The 21441-nt window shown below is 45.1% G+C and overlaps 2 protein-coding genes across 2 annotated transcripts in view; one reads left to right on the forward strand and one right to left on the reverse strand.

Moving 5' to 3' along the window:
- Positions 1 to 21441, reverse strand: part of PSMA1 (proteasome 20S subunit alpha 1) — a 395447-nt gene that overhangs the window by 22303 nt on the left and 351703 nt on the right. The window lies entirely within an intron of this gene.
- Positions 1 to 21441, forward strand: part of PDE3B (phosphodiesterase 3B) — a 54601-nt gene that overhangs the window by 2114 nt on the left and 31046 nt on the right. The window lies entirely within an intron of this gene.

Genomic DNA, 21441 nt, shown 5'->3' on the forward strand with positions numbered 1-21441 from the left:
ATGTTAAGCTAGTAGCATTTGTTGTATGAAAAGCTGAAATTCAGCTCAGAAGTGAGACAAAGCATTTACTGGCTGTACTGTCATAGGAAACAACTGGCATATGTAGTGTGTATGTGTGATTGAATCAAGCCATCTTTGTCAGCAGGAATTGTGCTTGAAGGGATTTTTAGTGGGCACATTTTTTTCTATTCTTCTGTAATTTACCTTGTGCATAATACATTATCTTGCATCAGCAAAGTGAATACCCCAAATAGAAATAGTCAGATGCTGGAAAAACTTTAGAGTTGACAGCTAGTATGGGATTTCCTCCTAACTGGAAAAATTGACTATCACACAAAAATTGGCCAGTAACAAATTAGAAAGCATCTGAGGAGTTTCTATTGAACTGGCTCCACCTTATGTTGCATCAAGAAACTTATTATCAATGTGTATCCTAAGGCTGCAATTCTATGCACAAATACAGTAGTGGGAGTAAGCACTATTGAAATCAGTAGGACTGGTTTCTGAGTAAACATATACAATATATGGTTGGGCTGTCTAGTTCTCAGACACCAAGCTTTTATATACTGAGGTTTTGTGTGAAGTGAAAAAGCATATGGATATGCTGGAACTTAGAAACGTACTGTATGGCTGCTTAGTTTGTTTTATTGTAATGTGATTGTATTTTTTGATTAAAATCTTAAGCTCTGTGTGTCTCCAGCAAGCTGTTCTTGAACACAGTCTAAGATTTACTGCTTAGTTTTCTAAAACTTTTTGTTCATATTTACTATGATAAAGGAAATTTACATTGCATTTTTATTTTAAATAAAGTAGAAATTAACTGAAAGTATCATCTTTGTTATAGAGCATAGGATTATTAGTAGGCCTTCAGAAATAGTTTTGTAGTCAGATGTTTGAAGTAGCCTACTAATAAATATAGTAAATAATGTAATGTATACAGTATAAATAATAGCGTAAAACATTGCAAATAGAGGAACATAAATATTTTAATTTCCACACCTTTTTCTTTAGCTTTTTTCTTTAAACATTAAAAAGCCAATTCATATTGCTCAAAAGGAGTTAATAGGTGTTGTATATCAGTTAGTAACTCTTAAAAGGTAAAGGTAAAGGTACCCCTGCCCATATGGGCCAGTCTTGACAGACTCTGGGGTTGTGCGCCCATCTCACTCAAGAGGCCAGGGGCCAGCGCTGTCCGGAGACACTTCCGGGTCACGTGGCCAGCGTGACATCGCTGCTCTGGCGAGCCAGAGCCGCACACGGAAACGCCGTTTACCTTCCCGCTGGTAAGCGGTCCCTATTTATCTACTTGCACCCGGAGGTGCTTTCGAACTGCTAGGTTGGCAGGCGCTGGGACCGAGCAGCGGGAGCGCACCCCGCCGCAGGGATTCGAACCGCCGACCTTTCGATCGGCAAGTCCTAGGCGCTGAGGCTTTAACCCACAATGTAGCCCATTACCTTAGTATTCAGATCATGGCCTTATTATGCCAGAAGTTTGTACTAAACTAATTTTATGTAGTTTTTTAAAGTACACTCCCTTCTTTCTGCAGAGAGATTCAAGCAAGTTTAAAAAATACATTTAATAATACAGTATATTATATTATATACATATGATCTATCTTAATGGTGCAAATATCTCTTCCTAGCTTTCTAGCCGAGACCATATAACACCGGTCCTGAGAGACCTGCATTGGCTCCAAGTATGTTTTTGAGCATAATTTAAAGTGTTGGTGCTGACCTTTAAAGCCCTAAACGACCTCGGTCCTGTATACCACTCCCATCATTCAGCCCGGACACTGAGGTCCAGCCCTGAGGGCCTTCTGTTTGTTCCCTCACTGCAAGAAGTAAGGTTACAGGGAATCAGGCATAGGGCCTTCTCAGTAGTGGTGCCTGCCCTGTGGAACGCCTTCTCATCAGATGTCAAAGGAAATAAGCAACTATCTTACTTTTAAAAGAAATCTGAAGGCAGCCCTGTTTAGGGAAGTTTTTAATGTTTAATGCTGTATTGTGTTTTTAATATTTGGTTGGAAGCCACCTAGAGCAGCTGGGGAAACCCAGCCAGATGGGCGGGGTATAAATATTAAATTATTATTATTATACTTTTTAAAGCAGTTCACTGTGTGCTTATTCCTGTACGTATCTGCACAGAATAAATCACATTAAGTTCATTGGGGCTTACTGTCAAATAAATGGGCAAGGAGCTGCTGTCTAAGAGTTAATTTATTTGAGCATTTAAAGAATTGGTTTCATACGTATAGCACTTGAATTTTCACTTTCAGAAAACACAGAACAAATCAAATTCTTTCATTGAGGGAGTGTGGTGGAAATGCAAGAAAGTCAGTCTGTCCCTCAGTACAATTTTAGATTTAGAAATTTACTTTAAAATTGCACAATTGATACATTATTATGGTGTAATTCTGTGGTGCCAGTTCCAAAGCACAGATCAAACAAGATGGAAACAAATACATATTATATACACGAATTTGGGCACGAATGTGCCCATTAAATTATTTGTAAGTTTCTTGAACACTGGAAGTTTGCACTAAAAAGTATTTGTTTGCTGTATTAGACTACAGTGGAGCCTTGGTTCTCATTCGACTCCCAAAACCGTTCGAAAACCAAGGAGCAGATTCCGATTGGCTGCAGGAGCTTCCTGCACTCAAGCGGAAGCCATGTCACACGTTCGGCTTCTGAAAAACGTTTGCAAACAGGAACACTTACCATATTTTTCCATGTATAAGACGACCCTTATTTTTTTTAACCCAAAATTAAGAAATTAAGTTGTTTAGCTTTTTGGGAGGGTGGGGGAGGTCACTTCTGCCAGTCGCTCACCCGCCTGCCTGCCACTGCTGATCGCTTGCCACAGCCACTACAAATTGCACATCTGTCCGCAGCCGCCAATTCTCTGCCCGCTTGCCACCACCAACAGCACACTCACCCACTTGTTGCAGCCGCCAATCACCTTCCCGCCTTGCCACAGCTGCCAATCACCTGCCCAGTTACCACAGCCACAGCCACCAATCACCGACCCAATCGCTGCTGCCAATATCCTGCTTGCTGCTGCCATTAATCACACATCCCCTCTCTTCATTCACTATCCATGTATAAGATGACACCCAATTTTTGCCTAATTTTTTTTTAGCAAAAAGCATCGTCTTATACATGGAAAAATACAGTACTTCCGGGTTTGCAGCATTCAGAAGCTGATTTGTTCAGCAACTAAGCCATTCTGGAACCAAGGTACCACTGTAGATACATGATGTACTGTGGTAAGAGCAACTGTGTACATTTCCCTGATACAGAAATGGTGTAATGTTTGGAAAGGAACCTGTATGGAAGAGGTGTGCAAGTTTCAGATGAGGAAATTACTTGTTTATCTCCCCAGTGCAAGTTCCTTTTTTAATGTCACACTAATCGTGGCAAAACAGGAAGCACATCTCATTCATGAATTGTGCTTCTTCTCTCACATCAAAAGAACATGTAGCATTTGTAATTTGCTGTAATTATTCCAGTCTCCCCTTCTTGGGGAAAGTTCTTGAGTGGGTGGTCACTGACCAGATCCAGGTGCTTCTGAAAGAGAGGAGGTTTTTTCCCTTCAATCTGGATGCCAACAGTTCGGCAGAGTCCTTTGACAAGCTGAGGTCGCGAACTAGATCATTCAACTCCTTTTGGGAAAATGGATGTGGAGCATCATCTTCAAGAACCACTTCTTCTTCTTCATGTCCTTCAACACTGGAGGCATCTTCGTCACTAATGTCAGGAAGTTCTCCAAAGATAGGCACTGGAATTTCATCACAATGAGCTACAGGACCACGTGCTGATTGAAGATCAGGATTAACTTAGTTTTGATCCCCCAACTTTATGCTTTGCTGCACCAATTTATGGAAGATTTCGAGGTTTTATGACTTCAAACTGATCCCTTTTCGACATAATCACCCAGAACTATCGGACTTGAATACTTCTTGTCATTAAAATAATCATTTCCAATCAAATGTTGGACTCAATGGCCCTTGTGGTCTCTTCCAACTCTATGATTCTATGAAAACAATTATTCGACATGGCATTTTACCCCCACCAACTTCTTCTAAAATGCTCCACACAAGCGTGGATTCAGCGCATCAGATTCGTCCTAAATCAACTAAAAAAACGCAGACAACAAATTTGTTGTTGACCAGTGTTATTGTTTCCAGACGGTGATGCTTGGGGAATGCTCTTCAGCCCTGTGGAGCCTTCAGTGTGGGGCTCATCAGGGCTCATTTTTATTTCCTGTGCTGTTTAATATCTACATGAAACCTCTGAGTGGGGTTATTCCGAGTTTTGGAGTATGTTGTGAGCAATATGCTGATGATACCCAGCTCTACTTCTCTTTTATATCTGGAGGTGTGGCAGTGGATGTGCTGGCCATTGTTTTGCCTCAGTAATGGATTGAGTGAGAGCCAACAAACTGAAGCTCAATCCAGATAAGATTGAGGCACTATTAGTGGGTGGTTCCCTAGAGCAGAGGGATGGGAGGTGGCCTGCTCTTGATGGGGTTACACTTCCTCTGAAGGAGCAGGTACATAGCTTGGAGGCACTTCTGGATTCTTCGCTTTCTCTTGAGGTGCAAGTGGCCTCGTTGGCAAGGAGTGCCTTCCATCAGCTTTAGCCTGGTGGGGCCTCACTGTGCTGATGTCTTGACAGGGATAGTCTAACTTCTGTCATCTATGCTCTGGTAACCTCTGGATTAGATTACTGCAATGTATTTCAGCTGGTCAGAATTCAGCGCCAGGTTGTTCCCTGGGGCAAGACTGTTTGAGCATATTGCACCAATCCTGGCTCAACTGCACTGGTTGCCAATTAGTTTTGGAGACCAATTCAAAGCGCTAGTTTTGACCTATAAAGCCTTAAATGGCTCAGGACCACAATATCTGAAGGACCTCCTGAATTGACCTGGACCCTGAGGCCTTTCTTCGTGTGTCTCCTTGCAGTGCCTCCCTGTTTGTGGAATGCTCTTCCCAGGGAGGCTCGCCTGTGATCACTTCCATGTGATTTTCAGATGAAGGGCGCTATACAAATTTAATAAGTGATAAAATACACAATATCAACATGGTACTTGCTCGTAGCAAGAACCTCTCCTGATTTCCATGAGAGATGACATAACAATAAATTGTTCCCCTTCTTCCAGTGTAACCAGGAGGGGAAAAGACTAGCAGGTCATGGGAATTTTACCAATCAGGAGCCCCTGAGGGTTAATGCTGTCAAACTCCCCATGACTGCTAAGGGGCACCTAACACTTGTCAATACAGAAAAGTGGGGAAAGGGAGAGGTGTGAATTTGGAGATATTTTTGCATCCGGGCAGCACTTTTTCTTAATTTATAGGCAAGGAAGGGATTAACTGCCTTGTCAACTTCTGTACAATGGAGATGGGATCCTTTTTAGGCAGACACAGTGGTTTCTTTATAAAGGGCAGACTCTGAATATCTACATCTTATCCACAGTCTGGTTAGAAATTGAGTTAAATCAATGCCACAATATTTCTGTTAAATAAACATTTATTTTAAGGAAATCAGAGTAATACGATCTTTCAAGTATAAAAGGAATTAACCTGTTTCAAAAAAATGTTAACACCCCCCTCCCCTTGCTGGTATCTAGGATACAGAAGGGACAAGATACAAAATACTTTCTTAGTTCTAGTGTGTGTTTTTTTAGTCTTTGTTCAAGCCTTTTTCATAACTTTCATACACCATCAGACTCATGCTGCCTGGGGAGGCTATCCCTGGCTGGGAACAGTTTCAGCTACAGATGTAGTTCGGGTAAGCATTAGGAAGTGAGATTATTCTAGAAGAGAGTGAATTTAATTTCCCAGGAGATTTGTGTCCCACCCTTTAATAGGAAAGTCATCCATCATATACCAAGGTGTCCACACCCCTTTAGAAATATAGCTGATCAATATTGCAGAGGCAGGGCATGTGAAAGCTAATCAGGGCTAGAAAAGATATGAAAGGCAGTTCATGCACTTAAGCTTGGGGAAACTTCCGCTTAGCAATGAAGTGCATTTCAGTTAAAGATTCTAGAGCAGGGCGGTCCAACTTTTCATACCAAGTAGGCTGCAAGTGTATTTCAGCATGGGCCTGCACACTGCCTTGTCGTGTACTGTGGGGGGGGGCAGGGGGGGGCGAGGCCAAAATTGGAGTTCCCCCAAGCCCTCCCGCCATCCCAAAGCTGCACTGGTATTTGTCATGACAGGCTCTGACAGGGCCCTAGAGCCCTCCCACCTATTTTCCAAAGCTGGGAAAGCACTAATTAGGCTTTAGGAAGGAGTTGAGAGAACTATAGGTTGAGCACCTCCTCAAAGCCCAGTGCCTAACTTTGGGAAGGCAGGCAAGGGCTGGAGGAGGCATCAAATGTTGCCAAGGGATGCCCAAAAAGGCCTCAAGGGTCACAGAAGAGTTTATATTTACAGTATTTTTCGCTCTATAGGACACACTTTTTCCCCTCCAAAAATTAAGGGGAAATGTGTGTGCATCCTATGGAGTGAATGCAGGCTCCTTGGCTTCAGCGATATCAACGCGAAGCCTCCAAAGCGCAGAGGGAGTGCTCCCTCCACGCTCCGGAGGCTACGCGTTGCTTTTGCTGAAGCCTGGAAAGCGAGAGGGGTTGGTGAGCACCAACCCCTCTCACTCTCCAGGCTTCATGGATAGCCGCCTGAAGCCTTTGGAGTGCAGCGGGAACTCGTGCTGCGCTCCAAAGGCTTCGCAACCTCGCCGCTGCTCCCGGACATGTTCTGGGGTCAGGGGAAGCTCGGGCTTCCCCCGCACCCAGCCCCGCAAGCTCCGGGAGCCGGGGCAAGGTTGTGCGCAACTTTGCTGCCACTCCTGGACATGTTCTGGGGGCTGGGGTCAGGGGAAGCTTGGGCTTCCACCACCCCAGCCCCGTGGCTAAAAGCAAAGCCAAAGCCGCACGCATCCTCTCCAGCCTTCTTTGCTCTTTGGGGCTGGGGGGGTAAAATGAGATTTTTTTTTCTTGATTTCCCTCCCTAAAAACTAGGTGTGCCTTATGGTCTGGTGTGCCTCATGGAGCGAAAAATACGGTAACTCCTCTCTGAAGACTGATTAGCTTCCTTTAGTCAATGGATAGGCATTAGACAGGGACAATATACATCTGGTTGATGGTAGCTTCACAAACTCTTGTTTGACTGGAGCCTGCATATGTAAGTACCGTATTTTTCACCCTATAGGACGCACCGTCCCATAAGGCGCACCTAGTTTTTTGGGGGGGAAATAAAGGAAAAAAAATTATTTCCTCCCCAGGTGCGGGGCTGGGGCGGGGGAACCCCAGCCCCCAAACAGGCAGCTCTCTGCAAGCCGTGGGAGCCCAGCGCTGGCTCCCGCTGCTTGCTGAGAGGTCCGCGAAGCCTGGACGTGCTGAGCTCAGCGCGGGCAGGCTTCAGCATGCAGGAAACTCTCCGCAAGCAGCGGGAGCCCAGCGCTGGGCTCCCGCTGCTTGCGGAGAGGTGCGCGAAGCCTGGAGAGCAAGAGGGGTCGGTGCGCACCGACCCCTCTCGCTCTCCAGGCTTCAGCGAAATCCTGCATTCGCCCCATAGGACACACACACATTTCCCCTTCATTTTTGGAGGCGAAAAGGTGCGTCTTATAGGGCGAAAAATACGGTATGTATTTATAAACATATACAGTGGTGCCTCGGTTTAAGAACAGTCCTGTTTACGGACGATTCGGTTTACGAACTCTGCAAAACCAGAAGTAGTGTCACAGTTTGCAAACTTTACCTCAGTCTAAGAATGGAATTGGAATGGTGGAAGGGCACTGGTGGCGGGAGGCTTCATTAGGGAAAGCGCGCCTCAGTTTAAGAACGGATTCGATCTAATGGACTTCAGGAATGGATTAAGTTCATAAACTGAGGTTCTACTATATATATATATATATATATATATATATATATATGCTCATGGTCACCCAGTGAGCTTCATGGCAGAGTGCAGATTTGAACCCTGGTTTCCCAGGTCCTGGACCAATGCTAGTTACCACGATGTACAACAATTTGTTTGTTTAAGTATCTTGAACTTGAAATGCCAGCCTTTTGCTGTCTAAATAGAAGACATAGTTCTTGTTCGTAGCCTGTATTTATTGCTTGCTAAGAACTTAAAGTGCAATCCTAACCCTTTATCTTGCCACTGGAGGGACCGAGGATAAGGTAGAGGTAACTCTCCATCAGAACTCCACCAGTGGGGATGGCTCTGCAGAACCCTCAGAACCTTCCCATTGCCACTGTTCTCTTCCAAAAGGGCCCTGACGGGATATTACAGCACAGGGCATGTGGCTTTGGTGCTGGTGGGTTCAAAGCCTTGCCATTCCCCTGTAGCTGATACAAGTGGAGTGAGGCGGTGGGGGTGGGAATAAAAGAAAATACCTCCATCTTCTGCCCTGGCTGGTGCAAGCAGCAGGATGTGGGACAATGTGGCTGCTCTTCTGCTTCCCTCTGCCCTCCTGCTCTGTAGCTGGGGCTTAAGTTTGCTCTGTCCCCCACCCCTCAAATTCCAGAAGATGAGTGGTGTTGCTCTGTTGCCAATAAAAAGGAATTGTGGCATTGTACAAGCTAACTGGATCATCGTGAAATTAACTGAACCTTTCTAAAAGGAGTCCTAGATGTAACACTGCAACAGTATTTTACATTTTAAATAGTGTGTGGATTATGGCTTACGTAAAGCAGCATGTGCTATCCAATTTTCAGAGTTTTCCTTTGAATTAATCCCATACTAAACTTTTCTTTCTCCATGCTGAAACAAATTAGTTTCCCACAAGCCAGAAATGTAGTATAAAAATGCAGCAGCGGAGGAATCCGCTCAGGCGCCTGGGGCGGAGTACCCAGGGGCGGGGCAAGCTGCCCGTAGGGGCGGGGCATACTGCGGGGCTTCCAGAGTTTGCCTGCCTCCTCCAACTCAGCTGCCCTACAGCTGGGGGGGGGGGCGGGAGGCAGTGGGTGGACTGTTTGGGCATTGCAGAGCCTGCGTGTGCCCAAGCCACTGCTTCTCTCCCAGGAGAGATGCGTGGCTCTGGCGTGCTGCAGGCCCTGTGGCGAGTGCCGCCCGACATTTTGTCACCCCTCTCAGCGGTGACACCCGGGGTGGACTGCACCCACCATACACCCCTTCCTCCGGCCCTGCAGATATGTTCTCAATTAATTTTTATGTCTTTTACAGTCAGCAAGGTGAAAACAGAATGCTGCCATCTCCAATGACTCAGCAGCATGCTAATGCTCTTTAGAAGTAGCCCCATATGGCACTAACCCAAAGATTGAAAATTATTTATTTATTTGTGGCATTTTTATCCCACTCTTTTAAAAAAATGTTACTAGAGTGGCTGAAAAATGTCAGTGATAAGACGGTCTCTGTCCTCAGATTTATAATCTAAAAGACATAACACAAAAGGAAAAGAGTTTGTCAGGGAGGAAGAAAAAAGCAAATTGAAACACTAATTCTTAGTTGCAGAATTCTTTTAATGACCAGCTGGAATGGAAATATTCAAGGACAGAAGCCAAATGTTGTTGGTCTTTTAGTAGAGCAGATGGAGAGGCCTTGCAGTCTTATCTCTCTTTTCTGTAGCCTGATGGAATGGCTACTGTAGATGACAGTTGAGGGAAGAGCCTGATGGAGCTTGTCTTGCAAGCCTCCCATAAGCATTTGGTTGGCCACTGTGAGAACAGTATGGTGGACTAGATAGGGATTTGGTCTGAACCAACAGGACTCTTCTGTTTGAATTCTTTGCCCATTCCATAGAATAGCTAATAGTTTGGGTTTTTCTCACTTCCATTATGGTTCATTTGAGCTAGAGAAAAAGTGGGTACGGTGCATCCTGGGATATCCCTACTTCAATATTGAATCTTGGATTGCATCCTTACTGTAGCAGCCGTTGCTATAAAGGCCCATATGCACTACTGCTGTCTGAAAGAATGGTGGTCTGAAAATTGCCTATGTCATTTTGGTTTGTAGAGCTATCCTGTATAAAAAGCTATTCTTTTTCAACCCAAGGTCCACATTCCGTCATGGGGAGCCTTCCACAGCCCACATGCAAGCGATATGTAGGGGATAAGAGGCAAAAATAGGTGAATAAATGAATGTAACTCTTTCCTCCATACCGTAGACTGTATTTAGCATTGCAACCGTTATAGGTTTCTACACTGTCCCACCCATACAATTACTTAATCCTCTATCCAGGCAAGCAAAAGACATTATTACAGTCAAGGACACCTTTCAGTCAAGCAGAAGCACTCAGGGAAAGCACGGAGCAGGAGTAGGGTGGCCTGGGGCAAGAAAGGCTAATGCTAAAAAAAAAAATTTGGTTGGGCAGAAGTGGGACATTCTCAGTTTATGAGTGGCTAATGCAAAAAAGGCCAATTCTAGGCTATTCTGGGCTGCATCAACAAAAGTATAGTGTTCAGATCAAGGGAAGTAATAGTACCACTCTATTCTGCCTTGGAAAGACCACACCTGAAATACTGTGTCCAATTCTGGGCACCACAGTTTGGGAAGGATGTTGAAAAACTGGAACGTGTGCAGAAGAGGGCAACCAAGATGATCAAGGGTCTGGAAACCAAGTATTATGAGGAGCGGTTGAAGAAGCTGGGTATGTTTAGCCTGAAAAAGAGGAGATTGAGAGGAGATATGATAGCCATTTGCAAATTTCTCAAGGGCTGCCACATGGAAGAGAGAATATATTCTCCAAGTGTACCAGGACATGCACATATGTGAAAAGCAGGTAGCAGGTTTATGCTTACTCGGATCAGTAAACTTTACAACCCTGTGAAACTGGATAGTGCTACAACTGAAATTGCTACTCTGCAGTGTCATATTGTATATTTTTCAAGCCCCTGCTGCCTTACAACTCAGTTAGCAGTCATAGATGTTTAAGAAGTCTTACCTCTTGAAGATAGTGAGGTGTGTATGTATGTATGGGCTTGATTTTTTTTTAACTTGCTTGCTCTCCAGTACCTATGTTAGTCAGTTTTGATTTGCAAAACAGAAAGAACACACTTTTGTGAATGCTTGACTTTCTGGTTACCTGGAGTCATTTCTTGCAGGCAAACTATTTATTAATGACTTCAAATGGCATCAGCTGGGTATCACATATATATTTGATTTTTATGCTTATTTTCACTAAAATGTGACTCATTTTGTTATTTATTAAACTTAGATGTGCATGCAAGAGGTACTAGGTAAAGACTGAAAAGAGGAGGTTAGGGGTATGAGCCATTACAATGTGAGGGAAAGATCCCTCTTCTAGCAATAGCAATTATTTCCTTTAGAGGAAGTTTTATTTATAATTTAGAGCAAATTTGTAGTCATTGGTTTGTGTTAACTTTAAAATTATTTGATTTTCTTTGTCTCCCAGTAGATATTTCTTTTCCATATTTTCACATTTGTTCTTGTGGTTAGAGATGTCTTTTCAAATATATGCATAGTTTTGTTTAGTTATGTTTTGAAGAAAAGTTTTAATTTGATGTAATGAAAAAATAAATAGGAACATCAAAATACTGGTATGAAAGAATCTATGAGAACTTTTAAAATGATAGTCAGGGGTTAAATTCTGCATTTCAGTGTCTTTTGAGTAAAACAGGATGTAGTGACTTTACTGTCAGACTGCTGGTGTGAGTGCAAACAGATGAGGAAATGCTAGGGCTGGCACTTCAGTATGGGCTGTTGTCTAGGAAACTGTTTGCGTCATTCCACCCAGCAATTAGCTTACAGTGCTTTTATTTTTGATAGTGTAGTAAGCTGAACTTGACTGTAACAAAGAAAAGGCTGGTGGTACTGTTGCAGTTCTGAAGATATAGCTTTTTTGGGAAATGGTAATAAAATAAATATTAAAAACATGATAGAATTTTATACCCATTAATAATGAAAACTAAGTTATTATTTTATTAAAGGAAAGTTTTTTTCTGATCCGTTTTTAGATCTATTATTAAGACTTTTTGTTGAAACCATAAAAAAATTAAAAAGCAGTTTAAAATACTATATTGAAAATACATATTGTTACTAGTTCTAATTTGCATATAGTTTGATACATTTTTCATGTTGAAATAAATTATACATTGCTGTGGTATGAAAATGGGAAAGTCCATATTTGCATTTTTAAAATGCAAATTCATAGTCTGATGGTGCAATTACATATATCTTTATGCAAAATTAATGTCCCACTGTGTAGTGAGGTGCTTACTGCCTAGTAAATGTGTCTAGGATTGCAGTCTTGACATAAATATCTACTTATTTGAACTTATAAGGTTGTATGTAGCATAGGTTTGAATTTGTCTGAACCACCCAGCTGTACTGTAGCATGTGGGCAAGCGTTACAACTGAAAAACTAATCGTTTATGCATAGGTACAGAAATAGTAAGTATAGAAACAGGACTTCTTTTTCCACCAGCACATCCTATGTTCAGAATGATGGAAGAAACTAAAGGTGGCCTATCTAGGAAGCACTCTGCTTACATTAATAATGGAACTGATGGATCCAGATTCAAGGTCCCTGCTATAAAAGAGAACTTTGCTATAAGATGAGTCTGCTAGATCAGGCCAGTAGCCCATCTAGTCTAGCATCCTGTTCTCACAGTGACCAACCAGAAACCTGTAAGGAAACACAAGCTGGACCTGTGCACAAGAGCACACTGCTCTTTGGTTTCTAGCATCTGGTATTTAGAAGCATTACTGTGCTGACTGTGGAGACTGTTTGTTGGAGGAAAAGTGTGTATATGTGGAAGTTGTTCAGACCCAGCACTATAACAAGTATTGCTGGTTTTTCAGTAAATGGTAAATGAGGAGCTAAAAGAAAATGGCTGGGTTTTTTGGGGTTTTTTTTTAAAGACTTAGAAAATGGAGACCCAGTTCTTTGTATTATTAATATTAGAAAAGTTGCTGTGAAACATTTAAACACAGTTTAACTACTTAGGAAAAAGCTTTTAAAGTATTCATGTTTTTGTATTTTTTTTATCAAACTGTAGCCAAATCTGACTCTTCTTTCATTTGTACAAATATAAATTTTGCATTGAAAGTTTCTGAGAACTGCTGGTGTCAGCTGGAGGTGTACTAGAAAGCTTGGGTGATTATCTGTGGAGACTGACTAGATCTGCTCCTGCAACTTGTCATGCTGAGTAGTGACACTTTCTACTTTTTTTTGGGGGGGGGGAATAATATTTGAGTATGTTTCTCTCTCAGTCTCTCATTGTTAAATGAAATAGAATTTTGGAAACAAACATTTTTTGCTAGTTCAACTTTATTTATTGATTTAAATTAAGCATTATTAAATCTCAAGAGCGCACAGTAAATAAACGGCCTCAGTCCAGTATACTTGAAGGAGTGTCTCCTCCCCCATCGTTCTGCCCGGACGCTGAGGTCCAGCGCCGAGGGCCTTCTGACGGTTCCCTCATTGCGAGAAGCAAAGCTACAGGGAACCAGGCAGAGGGCCTTCTTGGTAGTGGCACCCGCCCTGTGGAATGCCCTCCCACGAGATGTCAAAGCGATAAACAACTACCTGACATTCAGAAGACATCTTAAGGCAGCCCTGTTCAGGGAAGTTTTTAATGTGTGATATTTTATTGTATTTTTGGTTTCCATGGAAGCCGCCCAGAGTGGCTGGGGAGGCCCAGCCAGATGGGCGGGGTATAAATAAATTATTATTATTATTATTATTATTATTATTATTATTATTATTATTATTAAATACACCAAATAACTAAGTGCATGCACATTGTAAATACCTATAATATACAAAATCCTGTATAGTCAAAACCCATAGGGTTCAATGATGGGTAGGACTGCCAAAGTCATTTCCCCCAAAACACTCCCCCCTTTCCATCCCCGATTGATTGATTGATTGATTGATTGATTGCCATGTGTGTAAAGCTGAATGCACACAAGTTAAATGTGCACAGTTGCGGGCTTACTTTACTTTAAACTGACAAAGAGGAATTTGAGATACACTTTGAGTGGGCAGTTGGAGACTTCCAGATCTCATCCTCCCCCTTCAAAACATTGACCAAAAAATGTATCTTGATCCGCTGTGGAAAAGCATTGAAAGATGTGCCAGATGCTCCTCAAAAGGGAGAACCTTCCACAACTTGGGGCCACCGCAGAGAAAGCCTTCTCCCGCATTACCGCTCTTTGATCTTTACATGGTGCTGCTGCTTTTTGTGATGAAACCATGTTCTCTCTTTATAATGATACTGAAAAGGCCACTTCCTTTACTACAGAAACACTTCTGCAGTTGTATGGAATTTTAAAACATGCTTGTCACATTAAAAAAAAAGAATCTTAGACAAATACCAAAACTGTTATGAGTGAAAGCAGGAAAGAAATATCATACATTATAACTTGACATCTGAAAAAACTTGCTGTCTTTCCTTGCTTTTAGTTGCGTTTTCAGTAGGCTTAGTGAGCTAATTCTGATAGGTTTTAATTATTATGAAGCCACATCATTCAGTAAATGGCTAGCTACTACAGATCTGGTTTCAGTTCACCTCTTGTTCCAGATAGCCTTTTGAAATGCAAAACTTCATTCTTTACATGATCCTGTGATTTGTCTAGAGCTGATTAATGTCACCTGATCAAGCAAATGAGTCCGGTAAATGCTTAGACGCTGTTTTTTTTAGTAGAGCTGTTAGGGTTATGTAAAAAAATTCAGAAATCTAATTAATCTGGAAAGAGACAAAAGTATTACAAGTTTCACATTTGGCTATTGTATGATATTAGGAAAGAATGTAGTCCTTTTTAAAAAACTTATCCATTATAAATCTTTGTAACATGAGCATTTCAGACAAAGTGTTGAATAGTGGGTAGACATAGCAGACGACACAGCGATTCTTCCAAAGCAGCTCTTTATTTGTAAGCTGGACAGAACTGGACAGCAAATAGCTCAGCCCGCCTGCTTTTATAGGCAGCCAGCTGTCAACAATGTAGCAACAACAACCCAGGGTTTCCCGCCTAAAATAACTGACGTGGACCTGAGTGAAAACTACATACACAATACTCCTGGTGGCCAGGAGTTAGTTACAATCGTAATTCTTTCCTTATATACAGCACTACACGTAATGGTTCAATTAGGCACAAAAGCATATCGGTTACATTTCCCATACTTAGACCAACAGTGATACATGTCCAACAACATAGTCCTTTAAATAAGTTGGGCACTTGGAAACTCTGCCAGACCGCCGGGGACTGGTAGCCAAGTCCGGGGGGCCACACAATTCTTGCTGAGGCTGTGGTGCGACCCTAGGTGGCGTTGAAACCAAATCCCCTGGATCCGCTGCTGTGGGTGGAGCCTCCGCAAGTGGAGTGGTCTGAGCCTGTGGTAAGTCTGGCAGACCCTCTGAAACGGCTCAGTTCGGCTCCACGCTGGCAATTTGTGAGGGAGGTGTAGGTGGAGCCTCGCCATCTGTAAGTGTCTCTTCTGGAGCCACGAGCACAGTTGGGGGCACCACGGTAGTGTCCAAGTCTCCAGCCCTGCGCCTAAGCTGGTCTATGTGCCGGCGCCACAAGCGTCCGTCTTCGAGTGCTACCTGGTACGAGCGAGGTCCAGTGACTCCCACTACTGTGGCTGGCACCCAAGGAATGTCCCCCACCTAGTTCCGGGCAAAGACCTGGTTTCCTGGAACAAATGATCGTGTCGTGTTGGCACAGCCTGGGGGTTCGGCCACGGCAAAGTCCGGGTGCAGCCGGTCGAGCAGTGACCTGAGGCGGTGGCCCATAAGCAGTTCAGCAGGACTCCGCCCTGTGGCCACATGAGGGGGTGATGTGTTGCACGAACAAGTATTCGGCGACCCGCTCGTGCCAGTCTCCCCGGTCCAGGCGCGCTAGTGTCTCTTTTGCCAAGCGCACCATTCTCTCCGCTTGCCCGTTGCTGGATGGATGAAATGGTGCCGTTAGGGCATGGCAGATGGCCAGTCCCAAAAGATACTGCTCAAAAGTGCCTGACGTGAACTGTGGTCCATTGTCGGAGACAAGGACATCAGGACACCCATGCGTCGCAAACAGGCCTCGCAGCACCCGGATGATGGCCTCGGTAGTGGTGGAGGCCATCAGGGCCACCTCCAGCCATTTGGAATAGGCATCCACCACTACCATAAAGGTCCGGCCGTGAAAGGGGCCGGCCAGATCAATGTGCACCCTTGACCAGGGTGTCTTTGGCGTCTCCCAGGAGTGTCCCTTAGCTGCCGGTGGTGCAGGCCTCAATTCTTGGCACGCTTGACAGGTGGACACCCAGGCAGTGATGGCATCGTCCATGTTAGGCCACCAGACGTAACACCGAGCCAACGCCTTCATTTTGACAATTCCCGGGTGGCCAACGTGCAGAGCCTCCAGGACGCGTTGACGGAGTCTTTGAGGAATCATGACGTGGTCTCCCCACAGCAGACAGCCGCGATGAGCCGAGAGTTCATGTTGTCTGGTTGTGAAGGGCTGGAACTCTGATGCAAAAGGCCCTTGTGGCCACCCCCTCCACTCCCAGTTGAGCACATGGCTGATGGTGCGATCCTGGGCAGATGCGGAGGCCACAGTGGCAGCCGATACAGGCGCTGCCAAAAGATCCTCAATCAGGAGGAGCGATGAAGCTGGAGCTGGGTCTTCCACAAACGCTGGAAGAGGGCAACGGTTGAGGGCGTCGGCATGGCCCATCGATTTCCCCGGGCGATGGACGAGTCGGTAGTGGTAGGCAGCCAGGAAAACAGTCCATCGCAGCATGCGCGGCGAGAGGACCGGTGGAGTTGGACGATCACCGGCGAGGAGGCCCAGGAGCGGCTTGTGGTCAGTGATGAGGTCAAAAGTCCTGCCATAGAGGTATTCATGGAACCTCTTCACTCCAGCCACAAGTGCCAGTGCCTCCTTGTCGAGCTGGCTGTAATTCCGTTCCGTCGGAGATAGCGTCCTGGAAAAGTTGGCGAGCGGTGCTTCTCTTCCGTCTGGAAAACGGTGACTAAGGACAGCGCCGATGCCAAAAGGTGAGGCGTCGCAGGCAAGGACCAGCGGCCTGGATTCACTGTACTGTACCAGCACACTGTCCGATGAAAGGAGAGCCTTGACCGCGTTGAAGGCCGCCATCTCCCGATGACCCCAGGACCAAGGCATCTTTGTGCTGAGGAGTTGGTGAAGAGGCTCAGCCACCGTGGCTTTGTGGGGCAGGAACATGTTATAAAAGTTCAGCAGCCCCAGGAATGCCTGCAACTCCGTCTTGTTCTTTGGGATGGGGGCCTGCTGGATAGTGTGGATCTTGGATGTGGTCGGGTGAAGGCTGGAGGTGTTGATAAGATAGCCCAGGAACTCTACCTGTGGAATGGCGATCTGGCACTTCTCCCTCTTTACCTTGAGCCCGGCCTCTTGGAATCTGGTCAGCACGGCACGGAGGCGCTCGAACAGCTGCTGGTGTGAGTCTGCGGACACCAAGACGTCATCAAAATATGGTACCATGCCCGGAAGCCCTTGCAGGAGATGCTCCATAAGGCTTTGGAAGATGCCAGGAGCCACACTCACCCCGAACTGCAACTGGTGGCAACCGAATGCCCCTCGGTGGGTGACAATGGTCTGGGCTTCAGCAGTGGCATCATTGACGGGCAGTTGTTGATAGGCTTGGGCAAGGTCCAGCTTAGCGAAGACCTTACCCTCACCCAGGGAATGTAGCAGGTGTTGGACAACAGGAACCGGATAAGCGTGCTGCTGAAGTGCCTTGTTGATCGTGCACTTGTAGTCAGCGCAGATTCTCACCGACCCGTCTGGCTTGACAGGCGTGACAATGGGGATTTCCCACTTGGCGTGGTCAACCGGCTCCAAAACTCCTTGGGCGATCAGCTTGTCCAGTTGTTCATCCACCTTAGCCTTGAGAGCAAAGGGAACTCGGCGTGGCTTTAGCTTGATGGGGGCGACTTGTGGATCAAGGCTAAAGGAGATGGACGTACCTGTATATTGCCCCAAAGTGCCGTCAAAAACCTCAACAAAGTCTTTGACCAGACCCTCAGTCTCTGCGTTAGAGATGCAGTTGATGCCGGTGACTTCCAGGCCAAGGGCATCAAACCAGTCTAGCCCTAGGAGGCTTGGCCGCTGACCTTCAACCACCACCAGCCGGAGCAGGCCTGAAAAATCCTTGAAGGCGATCCGGAACCGGCCAACGCCTACCATGGGAATGTCGTTTCCCTGGTAGTCTCTCAGGTGTATGCAGTGAGAGTCGAGTTGCCTTTTGGACACTCTGGTCTTTTGATGGTGCTCCAAGACACGATGGACAGGGCAGACCCGGTGTCGATCTCCATGTCACATGGAGCTCCTTCAATGAGCACGGTGACGTTCAGCTTGCGTCGCGTAGGCGAGTCGGTTTGGCCAATCATGGTTCCAGACGGGCAGCGGCAGTTGGTGAGAGCAAAACAGCTTACCTTGGCAGACTGGAGTGAAGACTTGGACTTGTGAGTCGGTGAAGGGGTGGTGTCAGACGGAGCCGATCGGCAGACCTTAGCGATGTGGCCCCTTCTGGTACACTTCCGACAGATGGCGTCTCTGAATCGACACTTGGCACGGGAATGGTTGCCTCCGCAGCCGGCACATTCCGGTTGGCCCTTGGACTTCTGTTGGAACTTCCTGCGCTCCTGCTTTGTCTGGTGCACGTCATCGTCTTCACTGGAGGATGCCTCATCACTGCTGGCCTCTTCGTGATGCACTGGAACTGGCTTCCTAGCAAGACGCGGGCTGCTGGACTTGTGGATCTCCTGGGCGGAGCGTTCAGCAGCTTCTGAGGCCACAGCCTCCTCGATGGCTTTCTGTAGCGTGAGGTCTGGCTTGGCTAGGAGACGCCGTTGCAGATGGATGTCCCGGACCCCGCAGATGATTCGATCCATCAGGGCATCGTCTAAGTCTCGGAACTCGCAGTGCATTGCAGCCTGTCGCAGGGCGGTGGTGTAGTTGTTGATTGACTCCCCCTCTGCCTGGTTCCAGTGGTAAAACGCATGGCGGGCAGCAATCTTGGACGGCTTTGGCACATAGTGGTTGCGGAGCTTCTCTTGGATCGTGTCCCATGGTGTTGCCTGGACTGCTTCAAGCGCAACCAATGCTCGGGCCGTCTCAAACACCTCAGGCCCACAGAGGCTGAGGAATAGGCCCCACTTCCGTTCCTTCGATACTGCTGTCAGCTCGTTGGCTTGGAGGTAGCAGTCAAACTGAGCGAGGTAGGAGTACCATGATTCAGAGGCTGGCGCGAACGGCAGTAGAGGCACAAGTGAAGCCATGATTCCGATGCCGGCGTGAAGGGCGATGGATGGAACACAGTGCTCTAGCCAGAACAGTCAGCTCTGAATTGGTTCTGTCCAGTGATTTTGCTCAGTGATTTTGCTCTGTGATTCAGCTCAGTGATTCAGCTCAGTTCAGAGGATGGCCGCATCTGGCTGTGCTCTGATTTCCATTGATCCCACCTTCGTCGCCAGTGTTGAATAGTGGGTAGACATAGCAGACGACACAGCGATTCTTCCAAAGCAGCTCTTTATTTGTAAGCTGGACAGAACTGGACAGCAAACAGCTCAGCCGGCCTGCTTTTATAGGCAGCCAGCTGTCAACAATGTAGCAACAACAACCCAGGGTTTCCCGCCTAAAATAACTGACGTGGACCTGAGTGAAAACTACATACACAATACTCCTGGTGGCCAGGGTGAGAACTTCAATACATAACACAAAGCTTCTGTCTCAATAGATTTCTTCATCTTCATGGAGTCATGGGACTGTATCCTAAAGATTCTAATTGTGAGCCAATCAGCATTTGACCATCATCCTGATTTCGGCTCTCTGTTGTTAAAACATGGGCTTCATTTATGAAATTGTAGCTCATCTCTGATGTCATTGTAAGAAATTTCTTCAGTTGCTTTACTTGACATGACATTTCATGTATGTTTGTTTTAAAAAATGGACCAGCAGTTATAATATTTTAATTGAAATACATGCTTCCTTACATTGCAATTCTGCACATATATACTCAGAAATTAGCACCTTTAAATTCAGTGGGACTTACTTCCAGGTATAGAATTGCAACCTTAGAGGTTCATAGAATAGCAGCCTTAAATTGACTGCTGTTTGTCATTCTATATTTTTCTGTGTTTCCCAGCTCTCTTTTCCTTTTTTCTGCCACCCTCCTACTTTCTCATGTTCTCCTATTTCTGTACCATTCCATAAATTCCCTTCTCATCACCACCAATATTGTTATTCCACATTTTTATTGGAACCAGTTATGAAATTTACAGAAGGGTCTGGTTGAAATTAAATCTTTTTCCACCCAGATTTTTTTTTTACATTATTGCAAAGCAATTTCTCAGGAGGTTGGGAAAGGAAGAATTTATTTGTGCTTTATAATGTGTGAGAATCAATCTGTCCGCTGACAGTTATGTTTTCATCTGTGGGTATTTGTAATTTTACATTCAGTATCTTTTCCTTCAATGTATGGGTCAGAGAATCATAGAATTGTCAACTTTAAATATGGACCAATACGCTTGGTGAGATAGTGACAGAAAATTACTGTGGTTTTAAGATTGTTATTGAGAGGGCAAGCAATGGGAGAAATGCCTTCAGCACACAGCTGTGGAGACTGCTTTTCAATTCCAGGGGAAATTAACATGTTTGATTTTTTTCTGTATTTGTGGACTACTAGTCAATGCCACTTGGAGTAAGTGATGCAGGCTTTGACACATGGAGTAAGTGATGCAGGCTCCCAAGTGTTGTGGTTTTAACATTCAGAGCCCTATCATCCATAGATAATTTATCGGTAGCCATTAGCTGCAGTAGCTAAATGGAACCTCCAGGTTCAGAAAAATACTGTCTCTAAATATCAATTGTTGGGTGTAGTGGGAAGGGTTACTGTTTTGTGTCTTGCTTGTAGGCTTTCTGGCCCTGTTAGAAACAAGATGCTGGACTTGATAGACCTGTGGTCTGATTCAGCAGGGTTCTTGTGATGTCCCATAAAGCAAAGTGTTTAGATGAACAGCTGGAGGAGACTTTGAGAGTCCCATGGACTGCAAGACAATCAAACCTATCCATTCTTAAGGAAATCAGCCCTGAGTGCTCACTGGAAGAACAGATCCTGAAGCTGAGGCTCCAATACTTTGGCCACCTCATGAGAAGAGAAGACTCCCTGGAAAAGACCCTGATGTTGGGAAAGATTGAGGGCACAAGGAGAAGGGGACGACAGAGGATGAGATGGTTGGATAGTGTTCTCGAAGCTACCAACATGAGTTTGACCAAGCTGCGGGAGGCAGTGGAAGACAGGAGTGCCTGGCGTGCTCTGGTCCATGGGGTCACGAAGAGTCGGACACGACTAAACAACAACAAAAAATGTCTAGAAAATATCTACGTTTAAGTTAATAGGTATACAAGGTATTGAATCTATGCATGACTTTCTTTTCTAACAAAGCAAATGGAACAAAATCCACCCCCCCAAAAAAGT

Source organism: Podarcis cretensis (genome assembly GCF_951804945.1).
Source record: "Podarcis cretensis genome assembly, chromosome: 1".
Classification (NCBI taxonomy): Eukaryota; Metazoa; Chordata; class Lepidosauria; order Squamata; family Lacertidae; genus Podarcis; species Podarcis cretensis.